Source organism: Diplotaxodon limnothrissa, linkage group LG1 (assembly GCF_057381915.1).
Source record: "Diplotaxodon limnothrissa isolate DT_005_m linkage group LG1, D_limnothrissa_male_GT1.1, whole genome shotgun sequence".
Lineage (NCBI taxonomy): Eukaryota > Metazoa > Chordata > Actinopteri > Cichliformes > Cichlidae > Diplotaxodon > Diplotaxodon limnothrissa.
This window is the reverse complement of record NC_140596.1, coordinates 289,417-315,246: the sequence shown is the minus strand read 5'-3', so window position 1 is coordinate 315,246 and position 25,830 is coordinate 289,417. Positions and strand designations below refer to the sequence as shown.

The window sequence follows — 25,830 nt, the reverse complement described above, 5'->3', positions numbered from 1 at the left end:
CATCATGAGATCAGACTTTGGAGCCACAGCAAGGACCATGAAACTGCGTTGGAATGAGAGCTGTGCCAAGGGGGATTTCCAGAGGCCAACAGACGAGATTGTGGACAACAGACGGGCACCTGAAGGATGAGGGGAGCGTGCCAATCTCCATCGACAGCGCAGAGGGAGTCTAAGGATGGCATCATGATTCTGTAAAAGCACAGGAACCGGAAGCTATGGTGGTGATGACAGCAGTTTCCTATGAACATCACCTAATGCTGTGTCACTATACTGTGCATACGATGGCACACTGAAGACTGCTGGGATCATAACGGCAGTAAGATAACTGGACCCAGCACCCTTTCCACAGAGGGGTTTTTCTGCAGAGGATGGACAGTAGAAGAGTCATAAGTATTCCTATCGCAGGATGAAGGCCTAAAGTGGGGTGATGGGGGTTGATAGAGGCCAATTCAAGTGCTTCTGACCACTCCAACTGCCTGCAAAATAGCGGAGAGACCCTCCTGGATACATCAGAGCCACTGCAAAAAGGTTGAGGTCCCAGGAAACCCCGGCACCCCAAGACAGCACATTAGGGAAATCTCACACTTGGTTGTTTCAGTGGTGAGGGGGGAGTGCTGATTGAGCCCTCGTAGGGTAAGCTCGCACTTCAACCTCCAGCCTCTGATCAACTCTAGGGCAACCAAGTGCGAGGCGTGACGGACCTGTGTGCAACCATGGGAAGGTGGACCCTCTTGGTTACCTTGACTGCGACGCTCACCCTTACAGGACCCCAGCTGATGCCAACAGCAGCTGAACCAGGAGGCAGGCAGAAAAGATGGACACATGACAACTCTCACCTAAGAGACGTGACGCAAGACCACATCCATCCGTGGATGAACAATGCCTGGTACAGTTATATCTACGACAGAACAAAAGCAGAATCGACAAATAAAGACTATTATGTCTGTTCCCATATACCCAGTACGTCAATATACCCCACACTATATGTGTTCCTGGACCAACTCCCAGGGAAGAACTACTCTATGATATTAGCTGAGAGAGAGGGATTTTGCGTCCTTTTCAACAACACATGGTGCACTTACATACTGGACGATGTACACTCATTAAACATGACTAACGCCCTGAATGCTTTGAGACAGATCCAGCAGGCCCAAAATCAGGACTATGTAAGTGATACAAGTGACTGGTTTTCTTGGCTTCACACTGGCTCCTGGTTACAGGTGCTAAAAGGACTACTTATCGGAGTTGAAATATTTTTACTTTTATTTTGTGTCTTTGTAACGTGTATACTGCCATGTCTAAAACTCATGATTAACCCCAAATTATTTTCTACTGTTGCTGCATACATAGCCATGACAAGTGATGATGATAATAACCCTAACCCTAACCCAACAAAACACCAAAAAGAAAAAAAACAAAACTTAGCTGACCTCTTACCGTAGAAAAACAAAAACAGGAGAAAAAGTCCCTAATCCTCAACTCAAAAAAATTACATGGGTGGCACCAACCTACTTACCTAGTGTTTCTAACAGAAAGGACTCTACGCGAGTAAGTGTATGGGGTCCCCAAACGTACCTAGTCCTCTTTACTCCCACCACAACCTTCAAACAAAAGAAATACACCAGAGGAGCCATGTGCCAAACAATTCTAAGCAAGGAAGAGAGCACCCCAAGCAGCCTCAAGTGAGTCTCCTTATCAAGGTGTGCACTCCTGGTTTGTCCAATCAAAGCCTCCTTCCTCTAATTAGCTGGAGATCCCCAAATTGACACCAGCCTGCAGTCTGTGTACCTAAGGGAATGGCAAACAAAACATGCAGCCTGCAGACACGTAGCACACACCTATCTGCAGCTTCTCTCCTCATTTTATCCCCCCTAAAACCCCATCCACTTCTAGACTGTGTCAGCACCCAAACAGACAAAAAACAAATAAAAAAATCAGCAAAAAATTTTTTAAACATAAGAATATCATGAAGAACTAACAATATAGTATCCACAACTGCCACCGCACTAATGTCTACTAGCTGAACCAGACCCCATAGACATCAAGACCTTTCCACTCAGGTCCAAGACAGGGGGCGTTTTCACTGACCAGAGCAAACACCACCTACAGCTCTACCCAGAACATGGTGACCGATCCTGTTGTAGAAGCCTTACTAAGGCTCTCAGCTATGAAGGTGCTAGACAACCTACCTACTATCAAGGATTCAGCAAAGCCACCAAAGCCTCACCAGTGGGAAGGCTCCTGGGAAAGATGGAATTCCACCAGAAGTTTTGAAAATTTGAAAACAAGCACTGGTGCCCACAAGACATGAGGAATGCAAACATCATCACTCTGTATAAGAATGAAGTGAATCGCAGTGACTGTAACAGCTATCGCAGCATTTATTTAGAGTTTACCTAGAGTCTCAGCATGGCTTCAGAGCTGGCAGGGCTACCATTGACATGAGCTTCTCCTTACGTCAGCTGCAGGAGAAGTGTAGAGAGCAGCAAGTACCATTGTATATCGCCTTTACAAACCTGACAAACCTTGCTGAGCTGAGTAGTGGAGTGAGCCAAGGCTGTGTCTTCGCAATTTTGTTCTCCATACTACTGCAGTTCACTTTCACTGATTGTTCTGAAGGGATCTGATTTCACACTAGAGATGAGGGAAAACTCATCCGCAAGTTGCTGTTTGCGGACAATCCAGCATTTATGTCACACAGTGAGGCTAGTCTGCAGCAGTTATTCAGTTGTTTGATGCGTGCCTCCAAGAAGTTTGACTTAATAATCAGCCTGAAAAAGATAAACATCATGGCCCAGACATCAGCATCGACAACACAAATCTTGAGGTGCAAGACACTTTCACCTACTTGTATTCACCATGTCTAACTCCCTCTTTGTGGACATAGAAGTCAGTATCAGGATCGCCAAAGCTTCAGCCATGATGGCTAGACTGAACAACTGCATGTGGAGCAATAGAAAGCTGACTGTGAACACAATACGCATCTGTCAAGCTTGCATACTCAATACATTATTATACAGCAGTGAGTCCTGGACCACATATGCCAGCCAGGAGAGAACGGCTTCTACCTCTGTTGTCTTAGAGGTATTCTGCACATTAAGTTGCAGGACAGAGTATTATTATCATCAAGGAGTGAATCAAAAGGGCAGAGAACACCAGAAATATGCAGCTTGTTGACAGGAGAACTAAGAGGAAAGCAAGGGCAGCTACTGCTAGAGCACAACCTTCCTTTGTGCTTGAGCAGTAGCTGCAGCTGGATTCCATCACTGGATTCATGCCAACCAACAGTAGGGGAGCTGGGGACGGTGAGGATAGAGCTAATGAGGTGAATTTGTTTTTCAACAGATTTGACACTACAGTGAATGTTCACGCCCCTACAACCTCAGCTTTAGTCAGCCTGAAATCTAGAGCCACACCACTGTCTCCCTCTCTCTTCACATAGCACTGCTGCCTCCGGTGAAAGTACTGACACTCCTCCCCCACCTATCACTTCCACTCAAGACCAGGTTCAGAGGCAAATGAAGAGACTCCACACAGGCACGTCTGCTGGACCAGATGGGATGAGTCCCCGCGTCCTCAAGGCCTGTGCCCCCCAAGCTTTGTGGAGTTTTTCATAAACTGTTCATCATTAGTCTGCAGAGGGTCCCAGTACTGTCTCGTCCCTGTACCAAATGCCCAGTGGCCCCCAGGATTACAGGCCTGTGGCACTAACCTCCGACATCATGAAGACCCTGGAAAGACTCATCCTGCACCAGCTCCGACCCATAATCAGACCACATCAGAATCCCCTTCAATTTGCTTACCAGCCCCGTCTCGGACGCGCCGGTGCGTCAAAATCACATGACTAATTTAAGAGGACACAGCTACAAGATGCAGCACGTCAGAGTTTTTTTGACTTGAGTCGAAAGTGGGGACTTCAAACTATATACCAGTTTTTGAATTGTGTCGATGGGCCACATAAAACCAGAGTTATGATAAAAAATACACGCGATGTTTTTTTCTGAACAAAACAGTGGCGTTTACAGCGGGAAGAACGATAAAAATGGCGTTTTCTACAGACAGCGCTAGCAAACACTCTCCGCTTGCGAGTGAAAAAAGAAAAAGAAAAAACACCCCTTCCCTATTGGTGTTAGAGTTTACCATGTCAGCCAATCAAAAAAATTATATGGCAACATGTGACATTTGGTTGTTTAGGGCAGCGGTCTCCAACCTTTTTTGCGCCACGGACCGGTTTATGCCCGACAATATTTTCACGGACCGGCCTTTAAGGTGTCGTGGATAAATACAACAAAATAAAACTAGTACCAGTACCGAAAAAAAGAAGATTTATTCATAACACACGTGAAAAGACCCAGGAAAACCGAGTTAACGATAAAAACAATAACAAAATAACGCTGGAAACCGATAAAAACCCTGAAAACTATACATTTCACACCTGAGCCTCAACTCTCACGGCCCGGTACCAAGCGACTCACGGACCGGTACCGGTCCGAGGCCCGGGGGTTGGGGACCGCTGGTTTAGGGAGAAGAAGAAGTTTTAGTGGTGACACCCGCGACGGAAAGCGAAAGAAAGAGAGAGAGCGAGTTTTCATATGTGAGACATTAGTGACGTTTAGCGTGTTTGGAGGCTCTAGTTAGTTTGTTGTGTAGTTATTGTTTTGTATTGTGTGTCAGTTATACTGCTGAATTTCATATCTGCTCTAAAAAAGCCGTCAAAGGCAAATTCCAGTGTAAACGCTGTTCCCACATGGAAAACAGGACTGATCCACCTCCTGCTGTCAGACCTGCAGGGTTTAGGCCTGTGGTGTTCTCCTCTGTCTTATAGTGGAAACAAACTATTTTTTTGGACTGGCACAAATAATTTGTGTGCCGTCTTATTTGATGCAGCACACCTGATTGTTCTGTAAGTAGATTTAAATGGTTATATAAAAAAACGCCTGAGGCCTTTGGCTGCATTTTTAGGTAAATAGTACCATATAACTTTGTTGTTTGCAAAACTTGTGCATATTTTTTAGAAATGTACAATTTTTATTTGCATTTCAAGTTATGAAAATGATTTGTTAAACATGTTTGTGGGTTTTACAGTAAAAAATATTATTTTTTGTCTGAATTTAGATCAACTGTGCTAATATAGTTTACCAAAATGAAAAAAATAACTCCAATTTCAGATATTTGAGGTTGTGGTGAAAATTATGATACCAAACAAGGCAAGAAAAACATATTTTAAAGGTGAAATATAGAGGTAAAATCAAAAGTAGTCAAAAACGGCCAATTATACCCTGGACCCCAGAGGGTTAAGGTGGTGTTGGAGAGGCAAATGTTGTCCAAGATAAAGACAATGTTAGATAATACCTCCCACCCACTCCAAAACATGCTGGCTAACCACAGGATCACACTCAGTGAGAGACTGAGATTACCCATAATGCACCACTGAGCGACACAGGAAATCATTCCTGCCTGTGGCCATCTCTCTGTACAACTCCATCTAATGTGTGTGTGTCTGTCTGTCTGTCCATTTTACATACATACATACCCAAATAAAGTAAGTACATGAGAGATTTCTGCACCCATCCTCATCAAACCCGATTTCAGTCAACCCTTCGTCGTGGAGGTGGACACCTCGGACGCAGGAGTGGGGGCAGTGCTCTCCCAGCGACAAGGCGGTAAGCTTCATCCTTGTGCTTACTTCTCTCGTCGTCTCTCTCCTGCAGAGAAGAATTATGATATGGGGAACCGAGAGCTATTGGCCATCAAGCTGGCCCTTGAAGAGTGGCGTCACTGGTTGGAGGGAGCTGCCAACCGTTCGTGGTTTGGACGGACCACAAACACTTGGAATACATCCGGTCTGCGAAACGACTCAACGTCAGGCAAGCTAGGTGGGCTCTGTTTCTCACCAGATTCCAATTCACAATCACATACAGACCCGGCTCTTGTAATGTCAAACCCGATGCCCTCTCACGCCAAGTTGCCGCTTCCGAAGACGCTGCCCAGGACGTCCCCATTCTTCCTTCCACGTGTGTTGTCGGGGCCCTAACCTGGGAGATTGAATCAGCTATTCGAGAGGCCCAACGAACGGAACCGACCCTGGTATGGGTCCCCCGGGCCTACTCTTTGTTCCCGCTACTGTCAGATCATGAGCTTTGCATCGGGCTCACACCGCCAACTTCACCTGCCACCCTGGGGTCCACTGCACCATTACCTTCCTCCAACGCTTCGCCTCTTGGCCATCTTTAGCTAAGGACGTCCGTGAATACATTGCTGCCTGTCCTACATGCGCTCAAAACAAGAGCAGCATTCAGCCATCTTCCGGCCTTCTCCAACCTGCAATGTGTGACCTGGCCGCCCGTGGTCACACATTGCAATGGACTTCATCACAGGCCTCCCTTCCTCATCAGGTAACTCAGTCATCCTTACTATCATTGATTGTTTTTCGAAAGCTGCTCACTTTGTCGCCCTCCCCAAGCTCCCCACTGCTTCAGAAACAGCTCGACTCCTGACTAACCATGTCTTTCGCCTTCACGGAATCCCCACGGACATCATCTCCTATAGGGGGCCGCAGTTCACATCACAGGTCTGGAAAGAATTCTGCAATGCCCTCGGAGGGCAGGTCGGTCTCTCCTCTGGTTTCCACCCTCAGACTAATGGCCAGACAGAACAGGCCAATCAGGAACTCGAGGCGGCCCTTCGGTGCTTGGCATCCACCAATCAGACAACTTGGAGTGAGCAACTCCCGTGGATTGAGTATGCCCACAATAGTCTTACCTCCTCAGCCACCGGGGTGTCCCCCTTCGAAGCATCTCTGGGCTACCAACCACCTCTCTTTCCGGCCGTTGAAGGTGAACACTTTGTCCCTTCTGTCCAGCAGCATCTACGGAGGTGTCGATGTGCCTGGAGAGCCACCCCGGCAGCCCTTCTTCGCACAGCTGATCGCAATGAACGCCTGGCGGACCGTCACCGGACCCCCGCACCTGCCTACACCCCGGGACAAAAGGTTTGGCTGTTGACCCGATTTGTTCCGCTCCGGGCTGAGTCAAAGAAACTATCTCCCACCTTCATTGGTCCGTTTGTTATAGACTCTCAGGTTAACCCAGTTTCTGTCCGTCTCAAATTGCCCCGAAATATGCGGATCCATAACGTGTTTCATGTGTCTCAAGTGAAACCCTGCCTGTCCAGTCCTTTGTGCCCTTCTTCCAGGCCCCCGCCACCCACCCGGGTCATCGATGGCCACCCGACTTTCATTGTCTCTCGGATCATGGACTTCAGGCGCCGGGGTCGTGGCCTGCAGTATTTGGTGGACTGGGAGGGCTACGGGATGGAGGAGTGGTCCTGGATTCCGCGGGCTGCCCTGCTGGACCATGGCATGGTGCGGGCATTCCACGAGGCCCATCTTGACAAGCCTGGGGGTCGCCGGGAGGCTCCCGTTGGGGGGGTGGGTACTGTCACGGCCTGAGGGATCGGCGAGACGCTGATCGGCCGTTTCTGTCTTTTTCTCTCTTTCGTGCTCTCTTTTGTGGGTTCACACCCTCGGCCCACGCCCACGGAACAGAACACACCTGATGCCCATCAAGGTGAACGACATTTAAGCCAGGAGATGACTGCTGGTCTTCGCTGGATCGTTGTCTGCCACACGTTAGTGAAAGTCGAACTTCAGCTCAAGATAAGTCAAGTGCCTTTTGTGAATATCGTTCTCATTCCTGTCTCCTTATCTACAGACCCCCTGGATTACCCTTCCCGTGTGAATCTGTGTCTCAAGTGTGAAAGAAGAGGACTGCCGTCATGTATGTGGAGAGTTGGAGAGCGAGTGATTCCCCCCTTGGATTTCCCTGGAGCCCGTCCCTCACATTTCTGTATATAGCACTACCCCGCACTCTCTGTATATACACTTTGGTGAACTCTGTAAATAAATCCTTGTGTTCAGCTGCTTCAGGAGTCCCGCGTTTGAGTCCCCTGCATTGAACCTTAACATAAATATGCCATATCTGAACATTACTCATCCACAGTCCATCAAAATCAGACTAACAACAATAAATATATTCATATGTGTGTCAGGGGTGTGGTCTTTGAAGGGTGGTGCAGCGGGCTCAATGGGATGGGGCAGGGAGACTGATGATGCACGCGGAGGTAATTTGCCTAATGAAGTCTCTCCCTTTCTTTAGTGACATCGGAGACAGGAATGAGTGGAATGTGAGATCTGCTTAAAATCGGACCAAATCAAGAACAAGTACTGAACCAAGTATTACCCGTCAGCAGAACGTGTGTGTGGGATCAGTTTCATTCACAATGTGAAAGACTAATATCTGTAAATTCTGAGAATTAAACAATGAAACACACACACTCACACATATGTATATATGTATATTCAAATTCAAATTTTATTTGTCACATACACAGTCATACACAGTACGATATGCAGTGAAATGCTTACACAACTGCTCGTGACCTAAAGAAAAAAAGGCTATGAATAAGACAGGAAATAAATATGAAAATTAAAAAGGGTAAATTTAACTAGGAAGGAATAAAATAAAATATAAAAATGAAAGTTAAAAATAAAATAACTGTACAACAACAAATTAGAATGAAGGGTAAATTTAACTGGGAAAGAATAAGATAAAATATATAAATTAAAGTTGAAAAAAAATAACTGTACAACAAAATACACAATACACAGTATAGACAATATGTGATTGAGAGACCGTATCACCTGCGGGAAGAAGCTCCTCCTCATTCTCTCTGTGTTGGTCTTCAGGGAGCGGAATCGCTTTCCTGACCTCAGTAGTGAGAACAGTGCATTGTTGGGATGGCTGAGGTCCTTCACGATCTTCCTGGCCTTGGTCCAGCACCACCTGCTGTAGATTGAGTGCAGGTCAGGGAGCTCGGAGTGGATGGTGCGCTCAGCTGATCGCACAACCCTCTGTAGAGCTCATCTGTCCTGCATGGTGCTGTTCCTGAACCAGGTTGAGATGTTTCCGGTCAGGATGCTTTCTATGGTGCACAAGTAAAAGTTCCTGAGCACCTTGGAGGGCAGTCAGAAGTCTCTCAAGCATCTGAGGTGGTAGAGACGCTGTCGGGCCTTTTTCACCACGGTGTTGATGTGACAGGACCATGACAGGTCCTGCGTGATGTGAACTCCGAGGTATTTGAAGCTGTCCACTCTCTCCACTGGGCACTCGTTGATGACGGGGGTCTGGTAGTTCCTCTCCTGCTTAGTGCTGAAGTCCACTATCAGCTCCTTTGTCTTACTGACGTTTAGAAGGAGGTTGTTCCTCTGGCACCAGTTCTCCGGATTCCTAATCTCCTTCAGGTAGGCCGTCTCGTTGTTATCAGAGATCAGGCCCACCACGACGGTGTCGTCAGCAAACTTGATGATGGTGGTGGAGCTGGTAGTGGCCACACAGTCATATGTGTACAAAGAGTACAGCAGGGGGCTCAGAACACACCCCTGGGGGGCTCCAGTGCTGAGAGTGGTGGAGGCTGAGACATGTCCGCCCATCCTTACTGCCTGTGGTCTGCCAGTTAGGAAGTTGGAGATCCACTGACACATAGATAGACACACACCTTGCCTACATGAGCTGAGTCCCAGGTGCTCCCGTTTGGTGGTGAGTGTGGAGGGAATTATGGTATTAAATGCAGAGCTGTAGTCTATGAAGAGCATTTTAACATAATTCCCCCTTCTAGTGTCCAAGTGAGTAAGCGATGTGTGGAGGAGATGAGAGATAGCATCGTCTGTGGAACGATTCCCTTCAGGCTTAGAGGGAACATGTTCTGCCCGGTGGTGTAGGGTCCTGATTACTCCAAGTTTGTGTTCCAAAGGGTGATGGGAGTCAAAGAGGAGGTACTGGATAAAAACATCAAGTTCACCAGGGAAGACACAAAGGACAACTGTCTGCCTTTTCTGGACTGCGCTGTGCACATTGAAGAGAACGGCAAACTCAACATCGAAGTTTACCGGAAGCGAACTGTAGTGGGTCCAGTGTGTCTGGTAGTGAAGAAATGATGACGTCTCTGACCAGGCGTTCAAAGCACTTCATCACTACTGAGGTGAGGGCTACAGGGCGATAGTCATTGAGAGAAGCAGGGTGGGGTTTCTTCGGGACAGGAACAATGATGGACTCTTTGAAGCATGTGGGGATCACCGACTGAGATAAAGAGATGCTGAATACCTCAGTGAACACAGGAGCTAGCTGGTATGCGCAGTCTCTTAGGATACGACCTGGGATGCTGTCTGGTCCTGCTGCTTTCCTGGTGTTCACTCTCTTGAAGGCTCTCCTCACGTCATGCTCTGAGATGACGAGCACGTTTCCAGGGCTGGCAGTATCTTCCTGTCTGCAGCCATTAGTGCCGATAGCACTAGCATCGTTGGAGTCCTTAGCTGCAGCCTCGAAGCGAGCATAGAAGGTGCTCAGCTCGTCTGCCAGAGTCACGTCCGCGTTCGTCATACCGGTTGTTGGTGCTTTATAATCCGTTATTGTCCTTAGTCCCTGCCACAGGCTCCTAGAGTCACTCTGTTGCAGTTGTGACTCTAGTTTCCTCCCGTAGCGCTGCTTCGTCTCTTTCACCGCCTTCCGCACGTCATATGACACGGCTTTGTACAGGTCCATGTCCCCCGTAGCGAGTCCCGTGTTGTAGGCAGCGGTGCGGGATCTCAGAGCGTCGCGGATGGTTTTATCCACCCACGGCTTCTGGTTGGGAAACGTTGTGATAGTCTTTGTCTCCACGGTATCATCCGCTAGTTTCCCGAATAATCCCACAACCACCTCGGTAAACACGTTGATGTCATCATCGGAGCTGTCTGCGTCGTCAAGTGCTTCCTGTAACGCGGCCACCGATTGGTCCGTCCAGCGCGCGACCTTCCTATGAACCGGAACTTCCTGTTCCAGCCTTTGTTTGTATTTTGGCATGAGGAAGATGGCGGCGTGATCGGATTTGCCAAACGGAGGGCGAGATTGTGCCTTGTAGCCGTCCTTGACCGTAGTGTAGCAGTGATCCAGTGTCCTTTCACCCCTGGTGGGGCAGGTGATGTGTTGATGAAAGTTCGGTGCTGCGCGTTTGAGGTTGGCAGTATTAAAGTCCCCCGTCACAATAAGCGCGGCATCCCGGTGTTGTGTCTGGTGCTGTGTGAGTATATATATATATATATATATATATATATAAATTTTTTGGGGTTTTTTTTTTGTTTTGTTTTTTATTTTAAGAGACTGAATTTACCATTTTAATTATTTCATAACTTTCCCAAATAACTTTCAAAAAATCAGCTAATAAAGTAAATTTTTACATTTCAACATATTTACAGCAGAATTTCAATCACAAAAGCAGCATTTACACAGGCTTTTTCGTCGTTTTTGATTTTTTGATTTACGTTCTTTGTGCTTCTTTGTTTTTCATGGTTTTTCTAAATTGAAGCATTCAATATTTCATATATAAAACTACTTTTATTTATTTAAAGGTGAAGATCCTGGAAAAAGACTGTCGCTGGTATTTTACTGTGTGTAGCATTCAGATTCATGTCTCCTAGTGTTTGGCCACTAGACTTTCAGTCTGTTTCAAAATAGAGAAAAGGAGAAAAGTTCAGAGACAGTGCTGATGTGTCCTTTAAATGTCAGTAACTATAGGAACTGTAGGTCTCCAGGTATTACGTGAAACCAGCTCAGTTGTTGCTTTTATAACACAGATCTGTTTCCTTGTGCACTCTTCCCCCTGCTGGTGTAAAACCATAACCGTGGGACTTAACCATATGTTGTGTACTCATTAACATATTGATATCTTTTATATATAATTCATGAGAACATGTTTTCAAATTATTATTCAAAATAAGCTGTATTTTGAAACGTGTTCTCCATTTTTCTGTTTCTTGTTTATTCTCTGTGAAGGGATTCAAACGAGTGAGCTACATTATGAGAGATCGTTTTATGAGTAGGTAGGTTATGAAATGATAACTTTGACACAACGCTGCTGAATGGGAAATATTTTTAGCATAATTATTCTTAGAAATGCACTGCAGTGTTTCTGCTAGCGTGTCATTAGAACATATCCTCAAAAAAAGAACAATTTTCTATCAGGATGGGACTAGGCAAGACACAGTGTCTTTGCTTTATACTTCCCCATGTTAAAACTCTTTAAAATATATCCTCTTAAAAAAGAAATACTGAAAACTACTGTAAAGATTTTTAGATAGATGGATGGATAGGTGACAGTATAATGAGGTGAAGGACATGTTTTGGATGAAGAAACAAAGGCAAAATGCTTTAAAATCGGTTTAATGAGAAATAACAAGAAGACAGTGATTTTTTTGACAATGGCTATTAAGAATTAATCAGGGGAGTACTCAATAACTTATCGAGCTTTCCAAAGCCGTCCATTAATTTTTGAACCTTTCCATCCGAATCCATTATTTGCATAAATTAAAATAAAATTTCTAAATAATGTGTCAGCTGGGTGACATCGAAGACTTTTTTTGGACAAGGCTGATGTTATGTGTATGAAAACTGTATGAATTGATTTCATTCCATAAAGTATACTTCTGAGGATTCAGTTACTGACACATTTATTCATTAACTATTCAGTTTAATAAAAGAAGTCAATATTTTGTAAGTACGTTTGAAAATGCTAAACTTGTCTTCTTATCTTGCATTTTTCCTTATCTTTTTCTTATCACTAATCAGTCCCTAAGATCTCACCAATGCATCTCAGTCAGGTTGAGGCCTGGACTTTTACTGGAACATTGCAGCAGCTTAATTCTTTTCTTTTTCAGCCAGTCTGTTGCAGATTTGATGCTATATGCTTGAGATCACTGTCCTGCTGATTACCTGTTTTGATCCAAGCTTTAGCTGTGGCCTCGCATTTGACTGTAGAATACTTTGGTATACAGAGGAGTTTGTGGTCCACTCAGATTATCATCCCTTACTGTTGTGTTGACAGGTCAAATCAAATCAAATCAAATCACTTTTATTGTCACATCACATGTGCAGGTACATTGGTACAGCACATGTGAGTGAAATTCTTGTGTGCGAGCTTCACAAGCAACAGAGTTGTGCAAAATACAATAATGCAAACAAGCAAAATACAAGAATGGCTACATCTGAAACTAATAAATATATGTACAATATATAATAGTATATGCATTTCTGGATGTGTATACTAAATATTTTTCTACGTGTGTGTGTGTGTGTGTGTGTGTGTGTGTGTGTGTGTGTGTGTGTGTGTGTGTACACATATTTTACAAATTAAATAGAGTAAACAATGAATAGAATATATAAAATAAATAAAATAAAATATACAGAGTGAGACGTGCAAAACAGTGGCATTACTGTACAGTATGGAGTGCATAATGTTAAAGTTCCAGTAGTGAAGCTGAGGTGTCTATGAAGTGTTCAGCAGTCTGATGGCCTGATGGAAAAAGCTGTCTCTCAGTCTCCTGGTACGGGACCGGATGCTGCAGAACCTCCTTCCTGATGGAAGTAGTCTGAACAGTTTATGGCTGGGGTGACTGAAGTCCTTGATGATCCTCCCCGCTTTCCTCAAGCACCGCTTCCTGTAGATGTCTTGGAGGGAGGGAAGCTCACCTCCAATTATCCGTTCAGAGCACCGCACTACTCGCTGGAGAGCTTTGCAGTTGTAGGCGGTGCTGTTGCCATACCAGGTGGTGATGCATCCAGTGAGGATGCTCTCAATGGCACAGTGATAGAAGGTCCTGAGGATGCGGGGGCTCATGCCGAATCTTTTCAGTCTCCTGAGAAAGAAGAGGCGCTGCTGCGCCTTCTTCACTGTTTTGTTCATGTGTACTGACCACGTAAGATCCTCAGCCAGGTGTACGCCAAGGAACCGGAAGCTGCTCACTCTCTCCACAGCAGCGCCGTTGATGGTGATGGGGGTGTGTACTTCTCTGCACCTCCGGAAGTCCACTATCAACTCCTTTGTCTTTGCGATGTTGAGGGTGAGATGGTTGTCTTGACACCAGTGGGTCAGGGCGCTGACCTCCTCCCTGTAAGCTGTCTCATCACTGTTGGTGATAAGACCCACCACTGTAGTGTCGTCCGCAAACTTCACAATGATGTTGGAGTTGTTAGTGGCTGTGCAGTCGTAGGTGTAGAGTGAGTACAGGAGAGGGCTCAGTACACACCCCTGTGGAGCACCAGTGTTCAGTGTGACGGGGGATGAGGTGATGCTGCCCAGTCTGACCACTTGGCGTCTGTCAGACAGGAAGCTAAGGATCCAGCTGCAGAGGGAGCTGCTCAGTCCTAGATCCTGCAGTTTCCTATCCAGCTTCGAGGGAACGATGGTATTGAATGCTGAGCTGTAATCTACAAATAGCATTCTCACATACGTGTCTCTCTTCTCCAGGTGTGACAGGGCAGTGTGTAGTGTCAGGGCTATGGCATCATCAGTGGACCTGTTGTGGCGGTATGCGGTGTTGTTGGTATGACTTGTGTTTCCAGATTTTGGGAGTTGTACAGCCTATGAAGTTTCAGGTTTGTGTACCATGCCTAAGTAAACATCCATAAACTGCAGGAGACTGTAAAACAACCTCCCTGCAGAGTGCTGGCAGTTCATTTAACTTGTGAACATCCAGCACTTCTAGTCAGGCTGTATTTGAGCCCCATGCTAACCAAGTAAAGCCTCCATTTGAAACCAGGTGTCATACACACATTTTAGCCTTTGGTTCTTCAGTTTTATATTTGAATACATCAAACAGGTAAAACATTCCTTACAAAGAGATAGATGTGAACACATTAGTGGACACTAGGGGTGGAGCCGAACCCGAATATGGTATTCGGAAAGGCACGAATATTGCGTTTTTTATGAATAATTATTTCGAACAAATACTTTAAAAAATATTTGTATTCAGAAACAAGAAAAACTTTATATCAAAAAGCTGAGTTTCCTTATTAGACCGCAGTGCATGCCTGGATGAGTAAGTGAGTGACGTGTAAAAGGTGAATGACAAAGGCTGCTCCACACAGCAACAGAGAAGGCTCGGCTGAGCGATAAAAAGCTGAACTGCATCACTATTTTTGTTGAATAGATTTTTTTGTACCTTAATTGGGTTCCAGAGGCAGTCTCTAACTTTTGCAAAAATTGGGAGATTAATCAATTAAGCTGCATTATTGACGTCTGCAGTCGGGTGCTCTCATGTTCGCGCTGTTTATGTAGCTCTGTTAGCTCAGTAATTTAGACCAGGGGTCCCAAACCCAAGGCCATGGACCGGTACCAGTCCGTGAGTCGTTTGATACCGGGCCGCGAGTGTTGAGGTTCGGGTGTGAAATTTACAATTTTCAGGGTTTTTCCCATGTGTTGTCAATCAATTTTATTTGGTACCGGTACTGGTTTTATTTTGTTGTATTTATCCACGACACCTTAAAGGCCGGTCCGTAAAAATATTGTCAGACATAAACCGGTCCGTGGTGCAAAAAAGGTTGGGGACTGAATCTAGACAATAGGCTGTTACGGCCCTAGCAGTGCCTCCTCCTGAAGGTGCCTGTGCGGGCGTGTCCCACTACCTCTTCTGCCTGAGGTGCCACCTTTCCTTTTTACACAGCTGACTCGCGTCAGTAATCAAGGAGATTTAAGCCCAGGGAAAGGTGAGCTCTGGGCCAGAGTGCGGTTACAGCTAGTGAGCTGTGTGTGTGTGTGTGTGTGTGTGTGTGTGTGTGTGTGTGTGTGTGTGTGTGTGTGTGTGTGTGTGTGTGTGTGTGTGTGTGTAGCTAGTGAGCTGTGTGTGTGTAGCTAGTGAGCTGTGTGTGTAGCTAGTGAGCTGTGTGTGTGTAGCTAGTGAGCTGTGTGTGTGTGTTTTTGGTGGTTTTCAGCTAGTGAGCTGCTCTTTCTTTTTGGCTTACTTTTTACTTTATTGACCACGCCTGAGTTTTGGTTGGTTTTTTTTAAATGGTGATAGCGGCTTGTCGGTATGTCTGTGAAGGTTCTCAGTCATCCAGGTCATCGTAGTCAAAGGAGCTTGCAAAGAAAAGCATCTGGACTTCTTTAAGTTGCTTGAAGACGTTTCACCTCTCATCCGAGAAGCTTCTTCAGTTGTAAGGTCAAATGGTGGAGAGTCCCAGATATAAACCTAGTGGGAGTGACCCCCCACAGAGGGACAAAAGGACCCCCTGATGATCCTCTAATCGCCTGAGCCAAGGTGGGAAACTGGGCGTGGGTCCCAATCAGCCAGAGTTTCGGGTGTGTTCATTGTGAAACCTGGCCCCTGTTCCTTCTTTTTCCCTTCAGGCTTAGAGGGAACATGTTCTGCCCGGTGGTGTAGGGTCCTGATTACTCCAAGTTTGTGTTCCAAAGGGTGATGGGAGTCAAAGAGGAGGTACTGGATAAAAACATCAAGTTCACCAGGGAAGACACAAAGGACAACTGTCTGCCTTTTCTGGACTGCGCTGTGCACATTGAAGAGAACGGCAAACTCAACATCGAAGTTTACCGGAAGCCCACACACACGGACCAGTACCTCCTCTTTGACTCCCATCACCCTTTGGAACAAAAACTTGGAGTAATCAGGACCCTACACCACCGGGCAGAACATGTTCCCTCTAAGCCTGAAGGGAAAAAGAAGGAACACACACATGTAAAGGAAGCACTCAAAACGTGCGGCTATCCTAAATGGGCGTTCTTAAAGTCAGCAAAGAGGCACAGAAAAGAAGACCAGACACCAGCGAGGGAGGATAAGAAGGACAGACGCAACAACATTGTCATCCCCTATGTAGCCGGTGTATCAGAGAAACTCAGGAGAGTTTTCTCCAAGCATGACATCCCAGTGTATTTCAGACCCAGCAACACGCTCAGACAGAAACTGGTTCACCCGAAAGACAAAACGCCAAAACACAAACTTAACAATGTGGTGTATGCTGTACAGAGCAGCGAGGAATGCCCAGACCTCTACATTGGAGAGACCAAACAGCCACTTCACAAGCGCATGGCACAACACAGAAGAGCCACCTCCACAGGACAAGACTCAGCAGTCCATCTGCATCTTAAGGATAAAGGACACTCTTTCGAGGATGCCAATGTTCACATTTTGGACAGAGAGGACAGATGGTTTGAAAGAGGAGTGAAAGAAGCCATCTATGTCCACTGTGAGCGACCATCTTTGAACAGAGGCGGGGGTTTACGACACCAACTCTCTGCCATCTATAATCCAGTTTTGAGTTCCCTTCCCAGACGCCTTAACGCCCACTCACATCCTGGGCCATCTGACCTCAGGAATTCGCATGATAAGGTGGGGCCAGGTTTCACAATGAACACACCCGAAACTCTGGCTGATTGGGACCCACGCCCAGTTTCCCACCTTGGCTCAGGCGATTAGAGGATCATCAGGGGGTCCTTTTGTCCCTCTGTGGGGGGTCACTCCCACTAGGTTTATATCTGGGACTCTCCACCATTTGACCTTAGAACTGAAGAAGCTTCTCGGATGAGAGGTGAAACGTCTTCAAGCAACTTAAAGAAGTCCAGACGCTTTTCTTTGCATAGCGGCTTGTCCGTCTCTTTTAGTTGAGTTTGAAAGGGAACTTTAATAAAACTCTTTGATTTAACCCTTTTGCCTCCTTGACTCCTTTTTCTAACCCGGTCACTTTTTGTTACTCCGCCCTCACCGCCTAGACCCCTCAGGGGAACGTAACAAGTGGGGGCTCGTCCGGGATTGTTGAACAGGGAGTTGTGATGTTGGAATTTGGTTTTTGATTGTCTTGCTTTTTTCACCTTTAGAGATTCAACTTCGCAGTTTAAGTTAGGTGAGTGTCCAGCTGAGCTTATTAAGTTCTTCCTTCGGGCACTCTTTTGTTATTTTGCCTTTTTTATTTTCGGAGTAATCCTGGGTGGGGATTAGTTCCCTGTTGGGGGTAGGCAATTCAGGGCTCCGGTCGCTGAAGTTTTGCCTTTAAAGTTGCCTTGAGCCCGGCACGCTCCAGAAGATAGGTAGGTAAAGTTTGTTGTGGTTAGGAACTGGGTAAGTTGTGTTTATTTAATGTGTATACTGCAAGAGGTAAGTTGGTCAGTTAAACTAAGTTGTGTAGTTTTCCATTAATGGGTTAATTATTGGGTAGTCTCTGATTGAGTTGGCAGAGAGGTGTGGTTTCTAACCCTTCTCCGGCCCCCAAAATGGCTGATGCAGCCATCAGTGCACAGGTGTCTAGAAGCTCGTTTGTGAGCAATAACATCCACCTGGTTCCTGTTTTCTGTGAATCCAGTGTTGAGAGCTTCTTCAGTGTGTTTGAAAGCATAGCAACTGCATTACAGTGGCCTGAAGACGTGTGGGGGGTGATGTTGCTGTGTAAATTCACGGGTAAGGCTCAGGAAGCTTGTTCTGGTCTGTCTAGGCAGGACGGCCTAGTTTATGAGAAGATTAAAAGTGCTGTCCTCCAAGCCTATGAACTTGTACCTGAGGCCTATAGGCAGCATTTTCGAGGTTTGGAGTTGGCACAGGGTCAGTCCTATCTTGACTTCGCTAGGGACAAGGCGAAGCTTTTTGATAGGTGGTGCTCTGCAAGCCAGGTTAACGACTTGGGGTCGTTACGTGAGCTTGTGCTGGTAGAGGACTTTAAGAACACAGTGCCTGAGTGTGTTGCTTGTTATTTAAGTGAACAGAGGGTTTCCACTTTACAGCAGGCTGCCATACTGGCAGATGAGTTTACCCTAACTCATAAAACAAATGCTGTAGAATGTGATACCCCTCTGTGCCATAGTACATCTTGGCGGGGTAAGAGTGGGCCAGCTAACAAGGTTGAAAAAGTTGTGGTTTCGAGACTCAGAACGAAGCTTTGTTTCTTCTGCCACAAACCTGGACACCTTGTTGCTAACTGTTTGAGGCTGAAACTCAAACAGAAAGCACACTCCAAGCAAAAAGGGCCTGCTTTGAGAAAAGTCAGTCAGGGTTCTCAAACCGACCAGGTTGCCAGGCCTAGTAAAAGGCTAAACTTGGAGCACAATTGCTCAGTAGCGCCCTGTAATCAGTGTAAGGGGTCAACTAACCCTGAGCTGCCGCTGGTTGACCATTTCTCAGGTCCTCAAAATGAGTTGCAGGGAGACAGATCTTGTATAAAACCACCACTCAGACCTGCACCCCTTGCTAACAAACATGTCTTTGTTTCAGTAATTTTGGGTCTAAAGTCAGACCCCGCTGATCCCAGAACTTATTCCCGTGAAAGAAAAACAAGGCAACGGCAATCGATCATTTTAATTGCAAGGGAGGCCTTTTCGGTATCTCAGCTCATCACAAATGACCTCCCCGACGGCCCGCACTCGCTCCCTTTTATTGACAACGTTCACACAATAAACAATAGTTTACAACACATACCTTCCCCCGTAACCCCCTTGGTTACAAAGACAAGGCACTGGTCATATAACATAAAAGCACAGTAGGAACATCCTTGGTCATAAAGAGGGTAGTCTCCCCACACCCTAGATGGTTCACCCTAGATAACACAGTGAAGCCATACAAAAGGGAGGAAGTTTGCCAACATCAAACAAGGGTGTTCCTGTGATAAAAACACTACCAACCCCCTCCCAGAATCTTAAGGATCTGGGGAGGGGAGGACAGAAAGAATTCTTTAATACTATGTACAAATGGTAAACATAAAAATGACAAACATTTAACATTTCAACTTAACAAGTAAAACCTGCTAGCTGCCTGCTGGGTTCTCCACATGTGATGGTTCGAAGCCCTGGCTATCACATGGGACACTGTTTCGAGGGTCTGGGGCCACTCTCTGGCAATGTTGTGAACCCACTGAGATGGGATTGGCAGCTTCCGCAGGAAATGCCTACCCGTTGCTATGGGGTTTGGTAGGTGGAAAGCCTGCAATTTCGTCATGAAACGGTTATGGACTTAATCGTTTTGGTTTGGTTATCGTAATCATTTCGGTTATCGTAATTTGACAAACCATGGGTTTGTATTTATGGGAGGGGGTGTTACGGCCCTAGCAGGGCCTCCTCCTGAAGGTGCCTGTGTGGGCGTGTCCCACTACCTCTTCTGCCTGAGGTGCCACTTTTCCCTTTTACACAGCTGACTCGCATCAGTAATCAAGGAGATTTAAGCCCAGGGAAAGGTGAGCTCTGGGCCAGAGTGCGGTTGTAGCTAGTGAGCTGTGTGTGTGGTTTTGGTGGTTTTCAGCTAGTGAGCTGCTCTTTCTTTTTGGCTTACGTTTTACTTTATTGACCACGCCTGAGTTTTGTTTTTGTTTTTTGAATGGTGATAGCGGCTTGTCCGTCTCTTTTAGTTGAGTTTGAAAGGGAACTTTAATAAAACTCTTTGATTTAACCCTTTTGCCTCGACTCCTTTTTCCAACCCGGTCACTTTTTGTTACTGCCCCCTCACCGCCTAGACCCCTCAGGGGAACGTAACAAGGCTGTTAACAGAATAATGTTAAAATTCGGTTTAAAATGATAAAACAATGCTTGTGCAGTTGTGCTAAATTGTATGCACTTGTGGGAGTTAGATGGTACATATAAGTTACTCTCTTTTGCAGACAGCAAGATATGGGCTATAGGGTAGCAGAGCTTCCCGTTGCCCATTCACTCATTAACTTAGCTGAAATTCTCCACATGTATTTGGTCAACCAAATGGAAAAGAGTGTTGCTGCTGCTGAGCCACCTCTTGGTCCTCCACCAGCCAAAACAACTTGATCAAGTTCTGTGTGGAGGCATTTTACACTCAGTGCTGCAGATGAAACCAAACTGATATGTAATGTGTGCAAAAGTCAGATCAGCACTTATAGCCTCTTATTCCTGGTACTGTCTGCCAACTCCCTCACAAGCACCAACACATCATCACAGCCATGTTCTGCCCATGCAAGTCAGTTTAAATGTCTGTTCAGTGTCGTCCAACAAGGACGGGTGGTGGTGGGGTTCATGATGTTAACAGTGGTATTTTATTAGTTGTTGGTTTAACCATGGATGAGTCAATGGCTGTTGTTATTTTCTTTTCAATGACGTTCCTTGTTACATGTTCATAGCTGGATTTATGCAAAAACATCAACTAATATTTCATATCCATAATTATTATAATGGATATAATTAATTAAATACAAATACATTTCCCCCCTCAACAAATACAAATACCGGCTGCTATGCACATCTCTAGTGGACACCCACTTGAGGTTTAGAAGTGAAAAAGAGGAACGCTACCACAGTGATCCATTTTTAACCCTGTAAGACCCAACACATCAACAAATAGCCCGAAAATTCTGATTTTTTGGAACTGAGATGTTTATTAGCCCTTAACAAAATGCAAATTTTTTGTTTTGTTTTTTGGTTTTTTTGGTTTTTTTGCTACATCATGTTGTGTATGATATATTTTTATTATATGTTTATTATATATTTCTTTGTATCACATTCGATACATTGGGCATTTTTGGCAACTTTTGTTAACAACCATGTTAATTTTAGACAAAAAAAAAAAGAGTTTTGTCCATAACATTTTGAAATTATGGCAAGTATTGATCATGTCTATGACAGAGGTCTCAGAAACTCATATCAAATATGATACAAATGCTCTTCTGAGGTTATTGTGGCAGGAACTGAATGCAAACATATGTGCATGCATGCACACACAAGCATAGATCAGTGTAAAGACCATCTCCTTGGGGCTAAATGTTCTTAAAGGGAAATGAGAAAAACATTCAGTTTGTCTTTTTGAGTTGTGTATTCTTTGTTTTCGCTCTTTTCTTTCTTTCTTATGTTCCTCCTCTTTGTGTGTTCACTTTGCTCCGTGTTTCTTCTCCTTCCTTCTTATTTCCTATCCGTCCTCCCTCTTTCTGCTTCTCCTCATCATCAGCTGCGTCTTTCACTGTGTTCAGAGTTACGGAGTTAGAGTTGCAAAGAGAAGAGGAGAGAGAAGAGGCCCTTTATTAAACCTGCTGCTAATTGAGATAGCACGAAAATAATGTGGAGTGACACTTTAATGAAGACATGCTACGTGTTACCACTACTTTCTTCCTCCTGCTGCAGAGAGGAAGAGGAGGAGGAGGTGCAATGAAGCTAAAGAAAAGGGGAGGGATGAGGAGACCATGAAGAAAGATCGAAGGAGGGTGAAACTCAATGGTTTTATTGCAAAAAGAAAAAATAAGAGAAGTGATAGTGGCTCACATCTCCTGCTGTAATAGGTTTTCAGAGGCATGTCAAAAGTAGAAGTTAAACAGAGTTATAGGCAGGGATATTGTTCTATCACGTTAAAACCCAATTATGTTTCATCGGGACGATTGCACTGCTCATGCTTTGGTTTTGTGAAACATGCCTGAGTGTTTGCTCTGCACAAATGCAGAAAAACAGTCAGACCAACACAAAGAGCACGACTAGATGACAGACTCCCCTGAGATTTTCCTTCTATTTAGTTACCATTCTCAGAAACCGGCACCAGATGACAAACATTGGATTTGTTTTTCGTGGAGGGTGGTGATCGGCATTATGAAGAAAACTCTGTTTTCATCATAAGTCAGTGCAATCAACATCAGGAGGATAATAAAAGCTGGCTTTTGTTTTTTTGTTATGTTGCATTAAACCACGATTTGTGAGGAGATTAAATAGTGTGTTAATTCTGAGAGGATTTTAATGAGGTGAGCTTGTGCTTGGATCTGATGTATAAAACATGAGACATGATGTCTGATAAAATATCACAACACACTGATTTTATCTCAGGAAACAAACACACACAAATCACAGTTTCTGGTTAAATAAAGTTAAAAAAATAATTAATATACTACAAGCTTAATGTGGAGAAATAGATATGATATCAGAATATCAACTAATTTCTGACTAATACTTGTCATGTGTCACAAAGGTGGACCCAAAATCACCAACTCAATCTCACACTGCAGGGAGAGCATTTATTAATAGAGGTTAAGAAGGCACAGGAGAAAATCTACCTGAGGATTTTGAGTAACTTGAGGAGAGACCGAAACGCGCTTAACTTGGAGATGGAGGTAAATGAATACTTGGACAGAATAAAAACATTGAACATCACTTTGTCAGAGTTACCATGCCTCATAGGACCAACTGTTTACCGCTGCACGCTCAAGTCAAGTCAATTATCCTCAGGTGTGCCGGGGAAACCCTGCGTGCCACAGCCAAGCCCAGCAATCCATCTGCTCGTAAAGAAAATTACAACAAAATGAAATCGAAAAATCCGAGCCAGCCCGGCTCCGAACAAAAATAATTTTAAAGGCTGCGTTACTAGAGTAGTTAAGGACATCTCAATAAAGGAAGATGATCAATGAACAATACTTGTTCTAATTAAATTCTGATTTATAGCAGAATTATATAAATAGCAGAAGTTTATATTTTTCATTAAGTCAACTTTGTCCTTTTTTCCAAAAGTTGATGCAGTGGGAGAAACTTTTCACCACTCATCCAAGTGACTTTTTCAGTCTCAGCCGACTGCAGGTTTCCCCAACCTTATAAACAGTACATTTGCATAATGACTGAAACCAGCACCACTGAAGGAACATTGGGCTGGGAGGTCAGTTCCTTCATCATAATTATGCAAATTCTCATCAACTTTTGCAGATTTACTTACCTGGATGATTGAGGATGCATCAACATATTTGTCCTTTTTTGACTTACTGAGTGTATAACTGAAAAAATATTGTTCCATACAGACCATAAACATCCAAACAATAAATAGTGTCCCTTTCTTTTTCAAATTAGGTAGGAAGTGTAATTTTATAAATAGCACTGACTAGATTTCTGCCTCTTATCACATGGCTGATAAAGACCCATTTTCCAAAAATGTTGAGTTTTTAGATACCTGCTACTTCAGTTCAGTAACATCCAATTAAAAAAATATAGTATTTTACCAAATTCTGCAGCTCAAACTTTTTGAACAGTCTGTTAGTACAATAATCTCACAGAAGCCATATTATTGGTCAGATAATGTCATTGAAAATGCTCCAAAAGGCTTCAACAGCACAAACATGGTCACGAGATCCAGTTCAGGGACTGAGGTGAAGCCTAGCAGACAGCTAGAAGCTACAGCCACCTGTAAACCAGAGGCCACACCCTTAAAATGCAAACTTGAAGCACAATGCAGTTTAAACAGGTGAGTTTTAAAACTTTCTAAAAATTATCTATAGAGACCAAATAAGTTTGTGTGTCAAGCTGTAAACATGCTCGTTTTTGCTGTAATGTTTTACAGTTTTTCTCAAATGCTAAAACACATTTCACAAACGTTTCCACCATGTTCCCCAATGTCTAAACACAACACCCTTTTCTAACACCTTCCCACTGCAAAACTCAAACTTTCACACCAAAAGAGCAGCTCGAAGCTTTCAAAAATGTAAACACTATACACATCATTACACACTACAGCAAAACAATTGAAGACACAATGCTCAATTTGTGAGAAGGTTCTTTGTTTCATAACTGCCAATGCATATCTTTAGAAACTATACAGTAACGGATCGTCGTAGATCTCTGCAGAGGATTAGGCATTTCGATTTGTGAGTTTCATATGAAGAGTATAAATCTATAGAAAATCCTGCATGTACGTACACTACTGTAACACAGCTCAATACAACAACAGAATCTATTGCACACATCAGTACTCTTGACAACACGATCAGGGTGTGAAGTTTTTTAAGTTATTCACACCACACACACACCACAATCATTGTGCGGCATCATGTGGCTGAGCTGCATCGGGCCACATCACCTCATCCACATCCCAGGCTATATTGTCTCTTGCCAGGCACTGCGGGAAAAACGCCCTGGAATGGCGAATCCATCCTTGGAAGACCTCCGCTGGGATGTGAATACAGGCCAGCTCCATTGCCCTTAGGAGGTTCTCTCTTGTGTATGGTTGTCTGTCATAAACCTTCCATCTCCACGATGAGAAGAACTCCTCTATAAGGTTCAGGAAAGGTGAGTAGGGTGGCAGACAGACGTTTAAAAAGTGGTCACTGTTGGTGGTGAACCACTCTCTGATTTGGTTTGTTCTGTGGAAGCGGACATTGTCCCAAATGATCACATAAATGTGATGTGCGGGCCCAGGATGGTGTTGTTGGCGGTCCAGGAGGATGTCTTCTAGGAAGGTGAGGAGACGCTGGGTGTTGTAAGACCCAAGGACAGCATGCCGGTGGACAAACCCCTCCGAATCCATGGCCGCACAAAGGGTAATATTACACCCCCCCCGTTGGCCAGGGACCTCAGTGATGGCTCTTTGGCCAATGATGTTATGGCCTCTTTGCCTTCGTTTCTGCAGGTTGAAGCCAGCCTCATCCAGGAAGAGGTACTCATGAGGTCTGGCCATCGCATCCAACTGTAATATCCTCTGTGAAAATGTGAAAGTGCACAGGTGTTCAGAACAACAGTCAATCAGGTAGCACAGGATTGTCCAGAAGTAATGTAGGCCACTGAGCAACACAGTATGTCCACTAACTGTACTGTGAACATGGATGTATACTTACTTGCACATACTCATAACGTACGTCTTTGTTTCGCGCAGAGTTGTGCTCAAAGGGAACCCTATAGACCTGTTTCATCCGCGTGTTTTGGCACCGGAGAACTCGGTCTATTGTGGCCAAGCTGACATCGTCAATGCTCTCAAAGTTGACATTATCGGCAATGACTTTGTCTCTGATCTCCCGGAGTCTGATGAGTTTGTTCCCACGAACCATATCCACAATGAGGGTTTCTTGTGCCGCTGTAAATATGGCAACCCCCCCTTTGTGGCATTCTTTCAACTCTAAAGAAAGAAACATGTGTTGTCAATTGACATGTGTTACAATACAGTCACAACTGATTTGAAACTAATAGACTACTTTCACAGGTTTGTAAAACTGTATTGTGACAAAGAAAGCAATCGAGTACAATACCTGTTGTGTTGTCTGAATGCCCTGATAATGGTGG

The 25,830-nt window shown here is 44.7% G+C and overlaps 1 pseudogene; it reads right to left on the bottom strand.

The window, feature by feature from the left end:
- Positions 1–24,788: 24,788 nt before the first annotated feature.
- Positions 24,789–25,598, bottom strand: LOC146639169 (uncharacterized; annotated as a pseudogene).
- Positions 25,599–25,830: the final 232 nt, after the last annotated feature.